Below are 20,273 nucleotides of genomic sequence, written 5' to 3' on the forward strand. Positions count from 1 at the left end.
TGAAAACTCTACTTAAAAGAGAGGTCTGTTGGATTTTCATGTTAGCAACCAGAACACCCACAGGTATAAATAGGAGATATGATGTAAATCTATTTGTAGATTAAACCGAGTATTCGTTACCCAATGTTCACTAATATGTAATAATACCTACCAATAATACAATATACTCTACTATAAATATTATAGATAGTGCCAGTTTCATAGTTTATACAATAGCTACACACTTACATGATAGTTTGAATCTCTCAAATTAGCTCTCCTTTCCATTAAAGTGGGACTATTTGATAAAATTTTGTAGTTAAACAATCTAAACGAAGATATCCACATCCAAGCTCACTTGGGACTTTTTGTACTTAAGGAATAAATAAGAAAGGAAATAAACAACAAAATATGTTGGGGCCTTCAACAGAGTACTGGAATTAAAGTCAGGTTCCCTCACATATCATTATGACCAATACACCTTTAAAACAATATCAGATGCTTATAGGTCAGTTTTTATGTTTGTACACTTATATCTTTTTAAATATTGAATACTAGTTTTCGTTATAAATAGTTATGTTATTTCATTTTATTTTATTTTGTTATTTACAGTTGTTTTTCTGCTTTTTCTTGAGCCTACTTACCTTTTTTTCCTCAGTCAGAGGGATTTGGGTCTTCTCCCATTGGCTGACACGTTCTATTTAGGCTCACCTGTGACACCAGGTAACTATCTCTGAGGAAACGCATGTACGCATGCGCGAAACACGTCAGATGGAAGGAGCTGTACATATGTGATGTCTCCTACCTGAACAAATAAATCCTGGATTGCACTGGCTACTTGGTTCCTGTCTCCTTTCTTTGTCTAATAAGTATGTATTTAGTTTTAAATAGGTTATTTAGATAATAATTGTAAGTTTAATTTAGATTTATTTTAATTATATTTAAGTTAGGAGGTGTTAGGGTTAGACTTAGGCTTAGGGTTACGTTAGAGTTAGGTTTAGGGGTTAATATATTTATGTAGTGATGTGGGATGCCAGAGGTTTAGGGGTTAATAGTTTATTTTAGTATATTTTGTTGTGGGGGGCTTGCGGTTTAGGGGTTAATAGGTTTATTATTGCGGCAGTGTGGGCGGATGGCAGATAAGGGGTTAATAATCTTAAAATAGTGTTTGCAATGCGGGAGGGTGGCAGTTTAGGGGTTAATAGGTTTATTATAGTGGCGACAATGTCGGGGAGCGGGGGAAAAGGGGTTAATACATTTTTTAAGTAGCGGTGATGTCCGGAGTGGCAGATTAGGGGTTAATAAATGTATTATAGTGTTTGAGATGCGGGAGGGCCTCGGTTTAGGGGTTAATAGGTAGTTTATGGGTGTTAGTGTACTTTTTAACAGTTTAGTTATGAGTTTTATGCTACAGCTTTGTAATGTAAAACTCATAACTGCTGACTTTAGATGGCTGTACAGATCTTGTCATTTTAGGCTGTACCGCTCACTTTTTGGCCTCACAGCAAAACTCGTAATACCGGCGCTATGGGAGTCCCATTGAAAAAGGAGGTTTTTTAAAGTGCGGTACTGACGTTGCGTGATGGCCAAAAAGGTGTGCAGTACACCTATTCTGACAAGACTTATTATTATTAGTAATAGCGGCATTAGGGAAAAAGCATTGTTATGAAGGATAACAATGCTTTTCACTCATAACTCAAAACTCGTAATCTAGCTGTAAGTTATTTTTATGACCAGCTGCATTAAGCCCCAGTTACATATGCATATTAGGGGAATAGTAGCAAGTCAAGAAAAAGTTTCTTTAAGATCTCATTGCTCTAATGCAAATTTGCTTCGTTCCCATGATTTTCTGCGTTGACGAGATACCTAGGTAGGCATCTGGCGCACTACATGGCAGGAAATAGTGCTGCCATCTACTGCTTTTGCAAATGGATAACTATCTTGCAAAACTGCTGCCATATAATGCTCCAGAAATGGGCTAGCTCCTCAGCATACGTCCCTGCTTTTCAACAAAAGATACCACAAGAATGAAGAAAAATTGATGCTAGAAATAAATTAGAAAGTTGTTTAAATTGCATGCTCTATCATGAAAGAAACATTGTGGGTTTCATATCCCCTTAACTATGGGCGCCATGTACTAAATGGCGGGCGGACAGCTTCTCAACTCGCGAAGCTGTCCGCCCACCTTCGCTACACACGGGCAGCGGATCTGTTGATCCGCTTGCCCATATGTATCTTTACACACTGATCGGAGTGTGTAATGCCCGCCCCTTCAATCGTGTGACCAATCACGCGACTGAAGGGGCTGTCAATCACAGAGAGCGAGCGTGCTCTCTGTGATTTTGCTTTGCCAGCTAAGAGGTGGCGTAGGGTGTAGGAAGCAGCGGTCTAATGACCGCTGCTTCTTACATTGCGGGAAGCAGGCTCGCATATGCGAACCTGCCCCGCAAAGGCTCCGGAGCAGCTTTTGCTGCTTCGTACATGGAGCCCTATGTGTTTAATCCTTTTGCAGGGTGGTTTAAATATATAGATATAGATAAGCAATAGTGCAAAAACGCTTTAAAAAGTTTCCTTGTTGCATTTTTATGTCTCTTTAAAATGTATTCTAATTTGTGAAAAAAATATAAATGATTCTGCATTAGGATGAGTAACAGAGCAGGTACATAAAAACAAAGAGACCCAGTAAGTCCTACCTAAAAATGCTAAAGAATGTTTGGAATAAAAGGTAGTGTGGATGTTTTCTTCCACACGTCCTGTTTAATGTTTGCTATTCAGCATGCTACATGCACTGATTTTGTCTGACAGATGTCATAAAAGCCTAAGCTCAAAACACAGCTCAATGAATCCTCTAGACAAAAAGAGATAATATCCTGTTTAGCCTCAGGTTTTATGGCAAAGCAAATCCACTTATGCAAGGGTGAAGCAAAAGCAAAAAAGGCCAAGGTTCGTCACAATAAATAGTTTGTTTTTCCATTTTCATTCTTCTCATTTTCATAAAAACACTACCTGGTATTACTGTGAGAACTGTGGAAAAGGATTGCGGAAACCACACAGCATTTTATTGTTTTCTGCTGTTGTTGGTCTTTATTTACATGGAAAACTGTGATATTACTTTCTAAATAACCAGCAAACTAATGTGGATCAAAATATGACAGAGAAAAAAAGAATTCCAATAGTAAAGAAATGTTCTCACTAATAGGCTTTATGTTTGTAGATCTTCAATAACTAGATAAATATTCACTTATGAAAATAATTTCTTTATTGAGATCTATCATTTAAAGTCCATAATGATCAGGACTGTACAATAGTCTAAGGTGTTTTCTTTTGCCACTTCATCAGGGTTTCTCTTGACACTTCATTGATAAAGTAAGAATTTGGGGAATGCATTTCTTTAGGTTTTGGGGAGCACAAACAGAATGAGAGATTAAAATATGACAGGGAAGTACATTACTAAGTAAGTTAAAATAGTGCAATAAACGTGTGACCCCCCAAATCCCAAGTAAACACACATATGCTTTATAAAATCTACTACAGATCATGCTTATCAATAAAGTAATACTTGTATAGATTTTACAAAACAAATCTAAATATGATAAATCTACTTGATCACATGGGACTCTTACCTCTCCTACAACAGATATCTCAGTTTTATAGAGCAAACAGGGCACTAGTGGAGACTAAGGGGTAGATTTATCAAGCAGCTGATACTTTAGGCTCGCCTGAAACATAAGTTAAGAAGCAGCGGTCGTAGGACCGAGGCTCCTTAACTCATCCACCACCTCCGAGGTGGCGGACAGCAATCATCCTGATCAGATACGATTGGGATGATTGACACCCCCTGCTAATGGCCGATAGGTCGTGAATGTGCAGGGGACAGCATTGCACGAGCATTTCACCAGAAATGCTTGTGCAATGTTAAATGCCGATAACGTATGCTGTCGGCATTTAGCGATGTCGGGCGGACATGATCCGCTACATCTACCCCTAAAACTTTAACTAACAGTTACATCAGTTAGAACAGAACTAACCATTTTAATGGACCAACCATTTCCTTTGGATCAAATCAATAATTGCTATATTTGATTTCCAAGTTAAAAGGATGTGGAATTTGAAAATAAAGCCAAAGGAATAGACTCTAGAGGCCACACTGGAGTAAACCTCAGGAGCATGATGATGTCCCTGCCAACAAATTTGAAAACTAGTAATTGTCTTGGACAATTAAAATTTGGTGCATCTATAGATTTTGCAGCTATACTTACAAACAAGTGAGAGTTATTTTAACTATTCCATACAACATTTTTTTTTTTTATTTTTTTTTTATTGAGGTTGGAAGAGAGTGTAACAGTCAATAGTCAATCTACACAGGTTAAATTCATAATACAATATCACAATGGAAGTTTACAACAGCAAATATAGATTTTCCTGTTCAATATCTAATGTTAACTAATAGTAAAGTAATAGTTAAAACAATGAGGAGTAACCTGTGTAAAGATATTAGAAACCTCTTTTTCTGTGAACCAGACACTACAAGGTATGGTGGGTCATGCTATTGTATAGGTGTATATGGAGTATAGATGGCTCGAGAGTTAAGGGTGATCAGCCACCTCTAATGAATGAGAACCCAAGGGTTAAATATTTGGTGAGTGTGCCTATATGCTGAAAAGGGTAGTGATATGGTTTGAATGGTGGATGGGGTAAGTCAGTGAGCAAAAGCCACTTTTAATTTGGGGATGGATTAAGTTGGGGGGCAATATGATAGGAATATATTATGGGAGCTAGGGCAACCCTATGTATATGCTATAGCTATATGACTGAAAAGAGAAGGACATAATCTAATCAATACATCATGACCATTATGATAGGACTAATCTGTTATAGGTGATGAATATAAAGGGCTTGAGGGAAAATAATAGCTATCTGGACTGGTATTGGTGAAATGTTGTAAGTAATACACTACCTGATGTGTAATAACTGGGCTGTTTCAACGAGAAAAGGATCTAGTAGTAGGTCAAATAGGGAAAATGATCATACTCTGAGGTCCCGGCCGCAGACCCTGAAATACAACACTGAGAATGTTAAGTAACTTAGACCTAGTTTACTATCTCTCATCAAGTGATTGGCCACCACAGTGAAAGATGTCCTAAACCTAGATATGTAAATATCAGACTGTCCCTACTTGTCAGCAATGTGAGTAATTGAGACTATAGACTGCTATAGTGGTGGGTTACATCTCTAACAGGGAAGTAGCGTATAGAGATGTTACCATGTGTAGATCTGTAGCAATAGTGAGACTCAGAGTAGAATATGGCTTATGAGAAAGAGTCATTAACTATAAGGCTCAAAATGGCTCAAAAGGTAGGGCATCTAAAGAAAAGGTGTTCCTCAAATGTATAACAGGCAAATTACCCAGAAGGGATAAGTACATTTTGTAGTTTATATATGTCAGTAGGACTACACAATAACCTTATCTAGAAATATGTACACTCTGAAGTAGTATTGTTTATGTACTATTAAATGGGGAAGCCTGCATATCTGACCTTTCTATGAGTGGTGTAAACATATAAAGGGATGTGCAACGTAGAACTATCAGTAGCTCCCACTCATCAGCCGATAGGAGGCGTTTCTAAACTTATGTATTTTAAATAATGATAGTATCTATTTCCCTATTCCTAAAATTATAGGAAATAACATATAAAAAAGCAAAAGTTAAGGCAGAAAGCTGGACGTCTTTAAGAAAACATAAATAGTGAACATATGGGCATATTCTAACAATAACACTGTCTCTTTTCAGGTCTAAGTAGTGGTGCAAGAACTTAATAAACTCCTGCTTATATCTATAACATTGTAAGCTAGTTAACGTTCATAGTCATCACAAATCTCTAAACATATAATAGTACTTGTGGGGCTATTATGGTGACTCAGTATAATACAGACATAGACTAGCTGCAGTTATGTGTTTGAGTTAAGAAGAGAACATTATCCTCACTTTAGCAAATAAAAAAAAAGAAATGCAACGATCTGTAGGAAATATACTAGTTCAGGGTAAGAATTTAATCTTACAGAAAATAACTCTTAGTTTAAAAAGAGATAGGTGCATGGAGCAAACTACAACTAGAAAGCTGAGCCTCTGTGTAGAGCATAGTAGATTTGTCTCTAATTTCTGCTAACTAATGCTATTAAGCAAAAGTTTGGGACTGTTAGTAATGTTCCCATAATATGAGTCTGGACTAACTAACTAATGGGCATAGCAGAGTGCTAGATTCTCCCCCACAGGTAAAAAAAAATATTGTAACATTTTGCGCTATGTTAGGTTATTCTTTAAATAAAGAAAAGGAAAAAAAAAGGTACTTGGGGAAACAGACAGAAACAACTCTCTTACGGCTAGATTTAGAGTTTTGTCGGTAACGCCGGCTTTTTTCTGGCCGCACCATAAAAATAACTCTGGTATTGAGAGTCCACATAAAGGATGCGTTAGGCTCCAAAAAAGGAGCGTAGAGCATATTTAACGCAGCTTCAACTCTCGATACCAGAGTTGCTTACGGACGCGGCCAGCCTCAAAAACGTGCTCGTGCACGATTCCCCCATAGGAAACAATGGGGCTGTTTGAGCTGAAAAAAAACCTAACACCTGCAAAAAAGCCGCGTTCAGCTCCTAACGCAGCCCCATTGTTTGCTATGCGGAAACACTTCCTACGTCTGCACCTAACACTCTAACATGTACCCCGAGTCTAAACACCCCTAACCTTACACTTATTAACCCCTAATCTGCCGCCCCCACTATCGCTGACTCCTGCATATTATTATTAACCCCTAATCTGCCGCTCCGTAAACCGCCGCTACTTATATTATCCCTATGTACCCCTAATCTGCTGCCCTAACATCGCCAACCCCTATATTATATTTATTAACCCCTAATCTGCCCCCCACAACGTCGCCTCTACCTGCCTACACTTATTAACCCCTAATCTGCCGAGCGGACCTGAGCGCTACTATAATAAAGTTATTAACCCCTAATCCGCCTCACTAACCCTATAATAAATAGTATTAACCCCTAATCTGCCCTCCCTAACATCGCCGACACCTAACTTCAATTATTATAGCTAAGTCTAACCCTAACACTAACACCCCCCTAAGTTAAATATAATTTAAGTCTAACCCTAACACTAACACCCCCCTAAGTTAAATATAATTTACATCTAACGAAATTAATTATCTCTTATTAAATAAATTATTTAAAGCTAAATACTTACATGTAAAATAAATCCTAATATAGCTACACTATAAATTATAATTATATTATAGCTATTTTAGGATTAATATTTATTTTACAGGTAACTTTGTAATTATTTTAACCAGGTACAATAGCTATTAAATAGTTAAGAACTATTTAATAGTTACCTAGTTAAAATAATAACAAAATTACCTGTAAAATAAATCCTAACCTAAGTTACAATTAAACCTAACACTATACTATCATTAAATTAATTAAATAAAATATCTACAATTACCTACAATTAAACCTAACACTACACTATCAATACATTAATTAAATACAATATCTACAAATAACTACAATGAAATAAACTAACTAAAGTACAAAAAATAAAAAAGAACTAAGTAACAAAAAATAAAAAAATATTTACAAACATAAGAAAAATATTACAACAATTTTAAACTAATTACACCTACTCTAAGCCCCCTAATAAAATAACAAACCCCCCCAAAATAAAAAATGTCCTACCCTATTCTAAATTACTAAAGTTCAAAGCTCTTTTACCTTACCAGCCCTGAACAGGGCCCTTTGCGGGGCATGCCCCAAGAAGTTCAGCTCTTTTGCCTGTAAAAAAACCCATACAATACCCCCCCAACATTACAACCCACCACCCACATACCCCTAATCTAACCCAAACCCCCCTTAAATAAACCTAACACTAAGCCCCTGAAGATCATCCTACCTTGTCTTCACCTCACCGGGTATCACACCGATCCGTCCTGGCTCCGATATCTTCATCCAACCCAAGCGGGGGCTAGACATCCACTGAAGAAGTCCAGAGGAGGGTCCAAAGTCTTCATCCTATCCGGGAAGAAGAGTAGATCCGGACCGGCAACCATCATCTTCCAAGCGGCATCTTCTATCTTCATCCGATGAGGACCGGCTCCATCCTGAAGACCTCCACCGCGGACCCATCTTCATCCGGCGACGTCCAACTGAAGAATGACGGTTCCTTTAAGGGACGTCATCCAAGATGGTGTCCCTCGAATTACGATTGGCTGATAGGATTCTATCAGCCAATCAGATTGAGCTCGCATTCTATTGGCTGTTCCGATCAGCCAATAGAATGCGAGCTCAATCTGATTGGCTGATTGGATCAGCCAATCGGATTGATCTTGATACTGATTGGCTGATTCCATCAGCCAATCAGAATATTCCTACCTTAATTCCGATTGGCTGATAGAATCCTATCAGCCAATCGGAATTCGAGGGACACCATCTTGGGCCCTGTTCAGGGCTGGTAAGGTAAAAGAGCTTTGAACTTTAGTAATTTAGAATAGGGTAGGGCATTTTTTTATTTTGGGGGGCTGGAGTTTTGTCGTTAGATTTCTAACGCTCACTTCAGACACGACTCTAAATACCGGAGTTAGAAAAATCCCATTGAAAAGATAGGATACGCAATTTACGTAAGGGGATCTGCGGTATGGAAAAGTCGCGGCTGAAAAGTGAGCGTTAGACCCTTTTTTGAGTGACTCCAAATACCGGAGGTAGCCTAAAAACAGCGTTAAGAACCTCTAACGCTGGTTTTCACGGCTAACGCCAAACTCTAAATCTAGGCCTTAGAACATGCAGGACCAATAAATGAAAATGCAGGTAGTTGCTATCATTTAGGTAATACCATCAAACCCTAGCAATTAAACGGAAGTTATAACAAATTGTCTCCTGTGTTCAGTATACTTGGGGACTATTGTGAAAACAGTGATTGAGATCTGGCCTAATGTACATACAGTGAAACTGTGGGAAACTTCAGGCTTATGATGGTTAACTAACGATGTGTACATAAAAAGAAACAGAGAGAGGCTTCAAGTTCAAAATTATTATGCCAAGTTACTGTAATATACAAATAGTCCCACAAGGTTAGGAGTAAGCCCAGTCTAGCTTCAAACATAAATATCCACATAGATGACTGAGATGTTAGTATTGTAAAAGTAGGTTCGAACCTTGATGCCGTGTACAGGGACCATCCAAGGACTATAACATAACAGCTGAATCAGCCCACTCCGGCCCTCCAGAGTGGCCTGATCTTTAGACTAGCGCCCTTTGTGAGCTCTCTAAGTTCGCCATCTATGAACTGCTGGTGTCCAAGTCACCTCAATACCTCCGTTATTGTATTGGAAGACCAGCTATTCAACTTATGACCGGGACAGCCAGCGACACCTCCCCTGTCAAAAATCAAACCAAGTTAATGCAACTCTGGAATGCCATGTTCTATGTGCTCCCCACTCCCCAGAGAACAGATATCTTGCAGGAGTAATCTATCTGCTGTTAGGTTTAGAAAATAAGGAGAAGATGTGTAAGTCTTGCTCTCTTCACTGCCCAATCCTTTCTGAGATAGCTGCTCTATTGTCATTATATTTCTAAACGGTATCTGTACAGACTTTTCTGGGTCAGGATAATCGGGGCAGCCCTCCGTAGTTGTAGGTCGGACCGTAGAAATAAGATCAGCAAATTTGTCATCCATGTTGCGTTCAAATGCATTTAGTAATGCATGTAGGGTCGAGTAATACTCCTCCATTGTGCTTAATGGTGTCCGTCCTGTTAAAATAGCAGACTTCTGAGATGCAAGATGGTGAGTTTTACTTTGCGTCTCTAATACCCTGTATGCCAGCTGCTGATCTTACCTTGTCGATGTCTTTCCACTTTTGGCCCCTTTCTTGTGTATCGATGCGTACCTCTCATTATGTCTTCCAGTGTGCCATTAGCTCTAGTAGATGGCGGAAGGAGGCCATTTGCTGGCTTTTGCAGATAAGAGCCATGATCGGGGAAACCACTGCTGTCGAGTTTAATCTGGCACCTTATTAATTTTCAGTACGACACAATCTATGCCCTGGGATTTTGAGTGCTGGACGAGATGTGTTTCTCAGTTTCTGCATTAGCTTCTTTAGATGATTTTAGGAATATTAGCCTGATATGCCACAGAGCATTTCTCTTATGCGGCCATCTGTCCGACATAATACGCTGTCTGTATTTAACATTACACAAGCAGTTATGGTGAACTGCTTGTGCAATGCCGCCCCCTGCAGATTTGCGGCCAATTGGTCACTAGCAGGGGGTGTCAATCAATCCGACCGAATGAGATCGGGCGGATTGATGTCTGCAGCCTCAGAGGCAGTGGACGAGTTAAGGAGCATCGGTCTTAAGACCGCTGCTTCTTAACTGCTGTTTCCGGCGAGCCTGAAGGCTCATACGGAAACAGGGGCATCAGGCCCATTCTGCCCTTCATAAATCGGCCCCTATAACTGGTTTAATTGTTTGGAATGGCCTTAACTTTTAAACCACTACAAAAATCAGTGGACACCGTTTTGCACATCTCTTTCTAATGGATTTATTAAACCCCCAAAATTTATTCCAAACATTTTAGTTTCAGATATGGACAAATATCAAAATCTACCATTTTTTTATATCTGTTGCAGTTGTTTGAAAATGACAAACAAAAAAACAAAGCTCATCTAACAAAAAAAAATGAACAAATGCATGTGACAAAAATGTATTTCCTTTATTTGTAAGGTTAAAAAATTACTCTAAACATGGGAAAAGCTTTCTGCAGCAGGAAAGGCTTCAAAAGTTCAAATTTACACTTTTCAATAAAGATTTAGCAACTTCCTTGTCAGCTGATTAATTCTTGTTTCAACCAAAAAGTATATAAGCTTCAAGTTTTTTCTAGTCCAATCCTGACCCCATTTATTTAAGTTTAAACTGCTCTCCAGTTGTTCCTCTGCTGCCCTAAACCCTTCCCCATAAGAAATAGTGGATTAATGGATTTTTTGTTAATTAAACAGCTGAATATTGGATGAAACAAAAGATATTTTTTTTAGGACAAATAATTTGCATGAAACAAACTTTTAGCTTGTGAACATTGCTAGTATTAACTATCATATCCAAACATAGAAACATAAATTCTTATCATGGCAGGAGGCAAATCTCACTTGATCATTTTGGAAGTAGAGGCATAGGGTTATCAATGTGCGAGCGGACATGATACAAAGTAGCGTATCATGTCCGCTGCACATTGATAAATGCCGACAGAACTGCTGGTGCAATTCCGCCCCCTGCAGAGGTGGTGTCAATCAACCCGATCATATTCAATTGGGTTGATTTCTGTCCGCCGCCTCAGAGCAGGCGGACAAGTTATGGAACAGCGGTCTTTAGAAACAAGGGGCAGCAAGCTCCATAAGGAGCTTGATAAATATGCCCCTTAGGGCGGAGGTCGCTTTAAACCCTTGCAATGCAGACTTATGCATGTGAGTCTGCTTACAGCAAGTTAGTATGCATCAGTCATATGGGGTGATTGATAGTTTGCACAAAAGCAATGGGTGGCATTGCACAAGGATATCCTCAAGCAATTGCTAAGGCAAACACTGTCCACTGCCCCCTCCCAATGCAGATGGGGACCCTTGTTTGCTTTTCTATTAGTACATGGACCAGGCAATTAATTTTCTGGAAAGCCTTATGAATATTCCATCCAACCTCTAATTAAAAGCTTTAATATGAACCAATAACCCTTTCTGTAAAACATTTTAAATCTACAAACCTCCATTAGTTTCTTGTTCTGGTGTTGATCTTTTTGTAAAAAAATATTTATATCCTGAGCTATATTAAATCCCTTAACTTGTAAAAGACAATGGTTTTTCCAGTTTCTGTGCTAAAATTACAAAGACAATGTTGTCATTTTTGCTCTGTATTGCTTTTACCATAATTACCTGCTCTCTTTTTAAGTGTACCCATACATATTATATACCGTAAGTAAAGTGAAATTACAGAACATGATATTAATGAAGCACCATGCTCATGAACTGCAACAACATAGCCATATCCTTAGTTTATAGACAGTAAAAAAACATACACAAATGCAGCACTGGTTCCTCTTAAACAGTAGCTCCTGGTAGACAGTTAACCCCTCAATGATCTGCTTGCGCTGTCACTGTTTGCTTGATGCAGTGACTTGATAACTTTGAAGCATTTCTGATTACAGTGTTCCAGAACTGTATATTGAGTTGCTCTGAGTGTTACCATTTTGTAGACACTGCCGAATAGCTACCACCAATCCCTCATGGTACTTTAAAGGTTTGGCAGCTGTTGCCTGCTACCCCTCCTGCAGATATCTCTGACATAAATATCCTGGTTTCTGGAAATGAAATTAGGGACTGCCTAACCTCACTCCTGACAATCCTGACCCTCTCAGCCGCACCTACCTCACACTAGACTGGATCCTGCAAATGTTGAGAGGTAAACTGCTAGATCCCTGCATTTATAAACTTCAGCCAATTAACCTCTTGTTCAAATAGCTAGCAATGGTTATTTCCTATGAGACACTGTACTGTATTATTTGTGCCACGTTTGTTCTTGATTTTCTGCAGTTGCTGTTTTCCTTGCTAAAGTTTCTATCTTCAGAGTGGTATTTTCCTTTTAATCTGCTTCTGCTTTAGATTTATTTTACTCTTTCGTGTTGCAGTCATTTCAAGCTCCACTTACCTCATTTCATGCAAATAATCCACTGCTTTGGCTTCTTCTGCTGCAAGCTGATAATACATCACATCGTCTCCTTGTTTGCAGTTGCTGTTCCAGCTTCCAATCACCCCTGCATTTGGAATTTCCTCGCTGTTCGTCTATGTTTGTTATCATACAGCTAGATTACGAGTTAAGCGCACTATAGGGAAATTAACGAACGCAACAAAAGTTGTGTTTTTTAACCCCCTATAGCGCAGCCATTACAAGTTTTTAAACAGCTGGCTTGTGCATGCAATATGGTGCTTTTAAGCTCCATACCGCACAAAATACAAACGCTGTTTTGACGTGCTCGTGCACGCTTTCCCCATAGACATCAATGGGGAGAGTGGGTAATAAAAAAGTCTAGCACCTGCGATCGCGGAAAGAAAAGCTCTGTAACTCAGCCCCATTGATGTCTATGGGAGAAAAAACTAACGTTTAAACCTAACACCCTAACATAAACCCCGAGTCTAAACACCCCTAATCTGCCCCCACCAACATCGCCGGCATCTACATAATGTTATTAACCCCAATCTGCTGCCCCCGATTTCGCCGCCACCTAAATAAAACTATTAACCCCTAATCTGCCGCTCCCAATATCGCCGCCACTATACTAAAGTTATTAACCCCTATTCCCCTGCACCCCAACATCGCCCACACTATAATAAATCGATTAACCCCTATCCCGTGGTTCCATGACATATAAATAAAACCTAAGCTAGCTACAATATAACTAATAGTTATATTGTAGGTAGCTTAGGTTTTATTTTTATTTCACAGGTAAGTTTGTATTTATTTTAACTAGCTAGACTAGTTAGTAAATAGTTATTAACTATTTACTAACTACCTAGTTAAAATAAATACAAATTTACCTGTCAAATAAAACCTACCATTACAAAAAATAAAAAACCTACCATTACAAAAAATAAAAAACCTACCATTACAAAAAGTAACTTACACTAAAATTACTAAAAAAACAACAACTTACCATTACAAAAAATTAAATTATATAAAACAATAAAAGTTATTCCTATTTTAATACCCTTTAAAAAAAAAAAAAACACCCCAAAATAAAAAATCCTAATCTAGAATAAACTACCAAGGGCCCTTAAAAGGGCCTTTTTTAAGTGCATTGCCCTAAAGAAAACAGCTCTTTTGCTACAAAACAAAACAAACACCCCCTAACAGTATACAAACCCCCACCCCCAAACCCACAAAATAAAATAATACCTAATCTACCCATTGCCCTGAAAAGGGCATTTGTATGGGCATTGCCCTTAAAAGGGCATTTAGCTCTTTTTTCTGCCCTTAAAAGGGCATCCAGCTCTTTTATGAAATGCCCAAGCCCTTATCTAAAAATAAAACCCACCCCAAAACGAAAAAAAAATACATTACACAAAATAACAAACACATTTTCAAAAATAATAAAAATTATTCCTATTCTTATACCCATTTAAAAAAAAAAAAAATCCACCACAAAATAAAAAACTTAATCTAGAATAAACTACCAATAGCCCTTAAAAGGGCCTTTAGTAGGGCAATGCCCTAAGTTAAACAGCTCTTTTACCTGAAAAAAAAAAATACAAAGATAACATTACAAGCCCCCAAAACAAAAGACCTATCTAAAAAAACCTAAGCCAACCATTGCCCTGAAAAGAGCATTTGTATGGGCATTGCCCTTAAAAGGGCATTTAGCTCTTTTGCTTTGCCCTGAAAAGGGCATGCAGATCTTTTACGAAAGTGCAAACCCTAAACTAAAAAAAAAAAACGCCCAAAAAAACCTTAAAAAAACCTAACACTAACCCCCGAAGATCCATTCACAGTTTTTGAAGTCCCGTTTGAACGATCTTCATCCAGGTGGCGAAGTCCTCATCCAGGCGGTGAGAAGTCTTCATCCAGACAGCCTCTTCTATCTTTATCCAGGCGGTGAAGTCCTCATCCAGGCGGCGAGAAGTCTTCATCCAGGCGGCATCTTCTATCTTCATCCCGGCGGCGCAGAGCGGAGCGGGTCCATCCTGAAGACATCTGGCGTGGAGCATCCTCTTCATACGGGCGCCGCCGTATACTGAATCTTCAATGCAAGGTGCGCGATTCAAGATGGCGTCCCCTGCATTCCTATTGGTTGATTTGATTTTGGTATTTCAAATCAGACAATAGGATGAGAGCTACTGAAATCCTATTGGCTGTTCAAAACAGACAATAAGATGAGAGCTTCTGAAATTCTATTGGCTGCTCAAATCAGCCAATAGGATTTCAGTAGCTCTCATCCTATTGGCTGATTTGAATTTCCAAAATCAAATCAGCCATTAGGAATGCAAGGGACGACCGTATGAAGAGGATGCTCCACGCCGGATGTCTTCAGGATGGACCTGCTCCGCACCGCCGGGATGAAGATAGAAGATGCCGTTTGGATGAAGACTTCTTGCCACCTGAATGAGGACTTCGCCGCCTGGATGAAGATAGAAGAGGCCACCTGGATGAAGACTTCTCACTGCCTGGATGAGGACTTCGCCACCTGGATGAAGATCGTTCAAGCGGGACTTCAAAAACTGCAAGTGGATATTTGGGGGTTAATCATAGGGTTTTTTAAGGTTTTTTTGGGTGTGTTTTTTTTAGTTTATGATTTGGGCTTTCGTAAAAACATAATTTATGCTTACCTGATAAATTTATTTCTCTTGTAGTGTATCCAGTCCACGGATCATCCATTACTTATGGGATATTAACTCCTCCCCAACAGGAAGTGCAAGAGGATTCACCCAGCAGAGCTGCTATATAGCTCCTCCCCTAACTGCCATTACCAGTCATTCGACCGAAAACATGCAGAGAAAGGAAAACCATAGGGTGCAGTGGTGACTGTAGTTTAATGGAAAAATTACCTGCCTTAAAGTGACAGGGCGGGCCGTGGACTGGATACACTACAAGAGAAATAAATTTATCAGGTAAGCATAAATTATGTTTTCTCTTGTTAAGTGTATCCAGTCCACGGATCATCCATTACTTATGGGATACCAATACCAAAGCTAAAGTACACGGATGACGGGAGGGACAGGCAGGCTCTTTATATGGAAGGAACCACTGCCTGAAGAACCTTTCTCCCAAAAACAGCCTCCGAAGAAGCAAAAGTGTCAAATTTGTAAAATTTGGAAAAAGTATGAAGAGAAGACCAAGTTGCAGCCTTGCAAGTCTGTTCAACAGAAGCCTCATTCTTAAAGGCCCAAGTGGAAGCCACAGCTCTAGTAGAGTGTGCTGTAATTCTTTCAGGAGGCTGCTGTCCAGCAGTCTCATAGGCTAACCGTATTATGCTACGAAGCCAAAAGGAGAGAGAGGTAGCTGAAGCTTTTTGACCTCTCCTCTGACCAGAATAAACGACAAACAGGGAAGACGTTTGTCGAAAATCCTTAGTTGCCTGTAGATAAAATTTCAGGGCACGGACTACATCTAGATTGTGTAGCAGACGTTCCTTTTTCGAAGAAGGATTAGGACACAAAGATGGAACCACAATCTCTTGATTGATATTCCTGTTAGTGACCACCTTAGGTAGGAACCCAGGTTTAGTACGCAGAACTACCTTGTCTGAATGAAAAATCAGATAAGGAGAATCACAATGTAAGGCAGATAACTCAGAGACTCTTCGAGCCGAGGAAATCGCCATTAAAAACAGAACTTTCCAAGATAACAACTTGATATCAATGGAATGAAGGGGTTCAAACGGAACCCCCTGTAAAACATTAAGAACTAAGTTCAAACTCCATGGTGGAGCAACAGTTTTAAACACAGGCTTGATCCTAGCTAAAGCCTGACAAAAAGCTTGAACGTCCGGAACTTCTGACAGACGTTTGTGTAAAAGAATGGACAGAGCTGAAATCTGTCCCTTTAAGGAACTAGCGGATAAACCCTTTTCTAAACCTTCTTGTAGAAAAGACAATAACCTCGGAATCCTAACCTTACTCCATGAGTAACTCTTGGATTCGCACCAATATAAGTATTTGCGCCATATCTTATGGTAAATCTTTCTGGTAACAGGCTTCCTAGCCTGTATTAAGGTATCAATAACTGACTCAGAAAAACCACGTTTTGATAAAATCAAGCGTTCAATTTCCAAGCAGTCAGCTTCAGAGAAATTAGATTTTGATGTTTGAAGGGACCCTGGATCAGAAGGTCCTGTTTCAGAGGTAGCGACCAAGGTGGACAGGATGACATGTCCACTAGATCTGCATACCAAGTCCTGCGTGGCCATGCAGGCGCTATTAGAATCACTGATGCTCTCTCCTGTTTGATTCTGGCAATCAATCGAGGAAGCATCGGGAAGGGTGGAAACACATAAGCCATCCCGAAGGTCCAAGGTGCTGTCAAAGCATCTATCAGAACCGCTCCCGGATCCCTGGATCTGGACCCGTAACGAGGAAGCTTGGCATTCTGTCGAGACGCCATGAGATCTATCTCTGGTTTGCCCCAACGTCAAAGTATTTGGGCAAAGACCTCCGGATGAAGTTCCCACTCCCCCGGATGAAAAGTCTGACGACTTAAGAAATCCGCCTCCCAGTTCTCCACTCCCGGGATGTGGATTGCTGACAGGTGGCAAGAGTGAGACTCTGCCCAGCGAATTATCTTTGATACTTCCATCATTGCTAGGGAGCTTCTTGTCCCTCCCTGATGGTTGATGTAAGCTACAGTCGTGATGTTGTCCGACTGAAACCTGATGAACCCCCGAGTTGTTAACTGGGGCCAAGCCAGAAGGGCATTGAGAACTGCTCTCAATTCCAGAATGTTTATTGGTAGGAGACTCTCCTCCTGATTCCATTGTCCCTGAGCCTTCAGAGAATTCCAGACAGCGCCCCAACCTAGTAGGCTGGCGTCTGTTGTTACAATTGTCCAGTCCGGCCTGCTGAATGGCATCCCCCTGGACAGATGTGGCCGAGAAAGCCACCATAGAAGAGAATTTCTGGTCTCTTGATCCAGATTCAGAGTAGGGGACAAGTCTGAGTAATCCCCATTCCACTGACTTAGCATGCACAATTGCAGCGGTCTGAGATGTAGGCGTGCAAAGGGTACTATGTCCATTGCTGCTACCATTAAGCCGATCACCTCCATGCATTGAGCTACTGACGGGTGTTGAATGGAATGAAGGACACGGCATGCATTTTGAAGCTTTGTTAACCTGTCTTCTGTCAGGTAAATCTTCATTTCTACAGAATCTATAAGAGTCCCCAAGAAGGGAACTCTTGTGAGTGGAAAGAGAGAACTCTTCTTTTTGTTCACCTTCCATCCATGCGACCTTAGAAATGCCAGTACTAACTCTGTATGAGACTTGGCAGTTTGAAAGCTTGAAGCTTGTATCAGAATGTCGTCTAGGTATGGAGCTACCGCAATTCCTCGCGGTCTTAGTACCGCCAGAAGAGCACCCAGAACCTTTGTGAAGATTCTCGGAGCCGTAGCCAATCCGAATGGAAGAGCTACAAACTGGTAATGCCTGTCTAGAAAGGCAAACCTTAGATACCGGTAAAGATCTTTGTGAATCGGTATGTGAAGGTAAGCATCCTTTAAATCCACTGTGGTCATGTACTGACCCTTTTGGATCATGGGTAAAATTGTCCGAATAGTTTCCATTTTGAACGATGGAACTCTTAGGAATTTGTTTAGGATCTTTAAATCCAAGATTGGCCTGAAAGTTCCCTCTTTTTTGGGAACCACAAACAGATTTGAGTAAAACCCTTGTTCTTGTTCCGACCGCGGAACCGGATGGATCACTCCCATTAATAAAAGATCTTGTACGCAGCGTAAGCCCCACCCACCACCAAATCAAAACAGTGAATTGCGCCAAAACTGGGGTTGTCATGGTGATAACCCCTACACCCCTCAGTGTAACCATACTACTAATCCAAAAAAGTCAAATAACCCTCAGTATTATACAGATGCTAACATAACCGTACAAGTCATTAAATATGTCAATTAATAAATACATATAGACATCTATATGTCCCTGCTCAATCCTTAGTTTAATCATTAGATCAGAGGCAAAAGGTATACTTAATGATGTCATAGTTAATGAAAAGCATTCAATCATATAAGGCAAATTTATACATAGCAATATATAACAGATTTACATATAGCAATCTATAACATGCAGTCACAAGGGTAATAGAAATGTGTCAAATCATACCCGACATACACTGTTCACTTAGCATAGTGAATTTATAATATGGATCCATTCTCACTCGCATGATATGTAAGCCCTCCAAAACATAATAGAGGTGGTGTATATGCAGAGTGTGAATGCCAACTCGTGCTTAAAAACTATGTACATAGAAGCCTTGTGCCGATATAAACCATCTTACCTTATGTAGCGTATCAAAAGGTCACTTACTTAGAATCAGCACAAGCCCCAAGTTTTGTGTAGATAGGATCGTATCTGACTAACAAGTCTAGCCTTTGTAATATATCACGCGCCAACAGTAAACAGCTCCGGCGCCTGTAGTGTTCATTAGCCTAGCGCATGGCTAATTTACATAAACTGATGACGTATGCGTGTGTGTTCACGCGTCGTCATGGTGACACTGTTGCGATCTAAAATACAAATAGTGTGCGATCCCCACAGCCTATTGTCCTTATGTTAGCTAAGAGCAAATATTAAAAGCTGTGTCACATTTGAGCAACCTACTATAAAATCGGCATATGTTTGAATGTAAGAAGGCTAAGCAAGGTGTGTATATGGAAGAGTTATACTCTGCCTAGTTAAGAGCCATGAAATATCCACAGTCCTACAGCTATTGTTAGAGATGAAGAGGGATGCTTTTGTATTGTGAATGCTACAGGATATTTCTGCCATACGATTAACATATGTGTGGTGACAATTAAGCAAAACAGGGTGATCCATAATGCGTATATACATATAAAAATATACAAATATATAAACATATGACATATGACAATAGCGCATGAGACCTTGTGCCTGGACCCTCAGTTGTCCATACAGCGGAACCTCAAACTATATCATTGGTTCACTGTTATAAATGGCAATCAAAGTTTAGCCCTGATGTCCTTAGTATATCAACAAAGACGTGTTATCAATGTAAAGTTAGTACTCTAGACATGCATGTGTCCATCCCCTCAAGTAGTTCATGTGTTTGGTTGTTGTCCATCTATACAGGGTCCACAATGTGACCTTCAACCAGTCCCAGAGTAAACCAAGGTACCCCTCCGTTACCCATATGCCATGTGCTAATGTGACCTGCTTACCTCTGTGTGCCGCCACCATACCGGTCCATAAAACACTCTTAAGTAGGTCCCACCAAGTGTGTATCACACTAGGGCATATGAAGCTCACTGGTTAGTTAACCACCTAGAGTATGACAAAGCAGGGTCAAATTGGTGTGCAATATCCATACAATAGTCCAGCCATTATTTGTGTCCCACCATTGTGGGCGAATCACACCAGGTGTGTCATCACAAGAGCGGACTAAGAGGTAGTAGGATAACATTAGTATCAGAGGAAGCAGCGCCAGTCATTAGACATATTCAGGCCATTGGGGTATAGG

The sequence above is a fragment of the Bombina bombina genome, chromosome 3 (assembly GCF_027579735.1).
Source record: "Bombina bombina isolate aBomBom1 chromosome 3, aBomBom1.pri, whole genome shotgun sequence".
NCBI classification, from domain to species: Eukaryota; Metazoa; Chordata; class Amphibia; order Anura; family Bombinatoridae; genus Bombina; species Bombina bombina.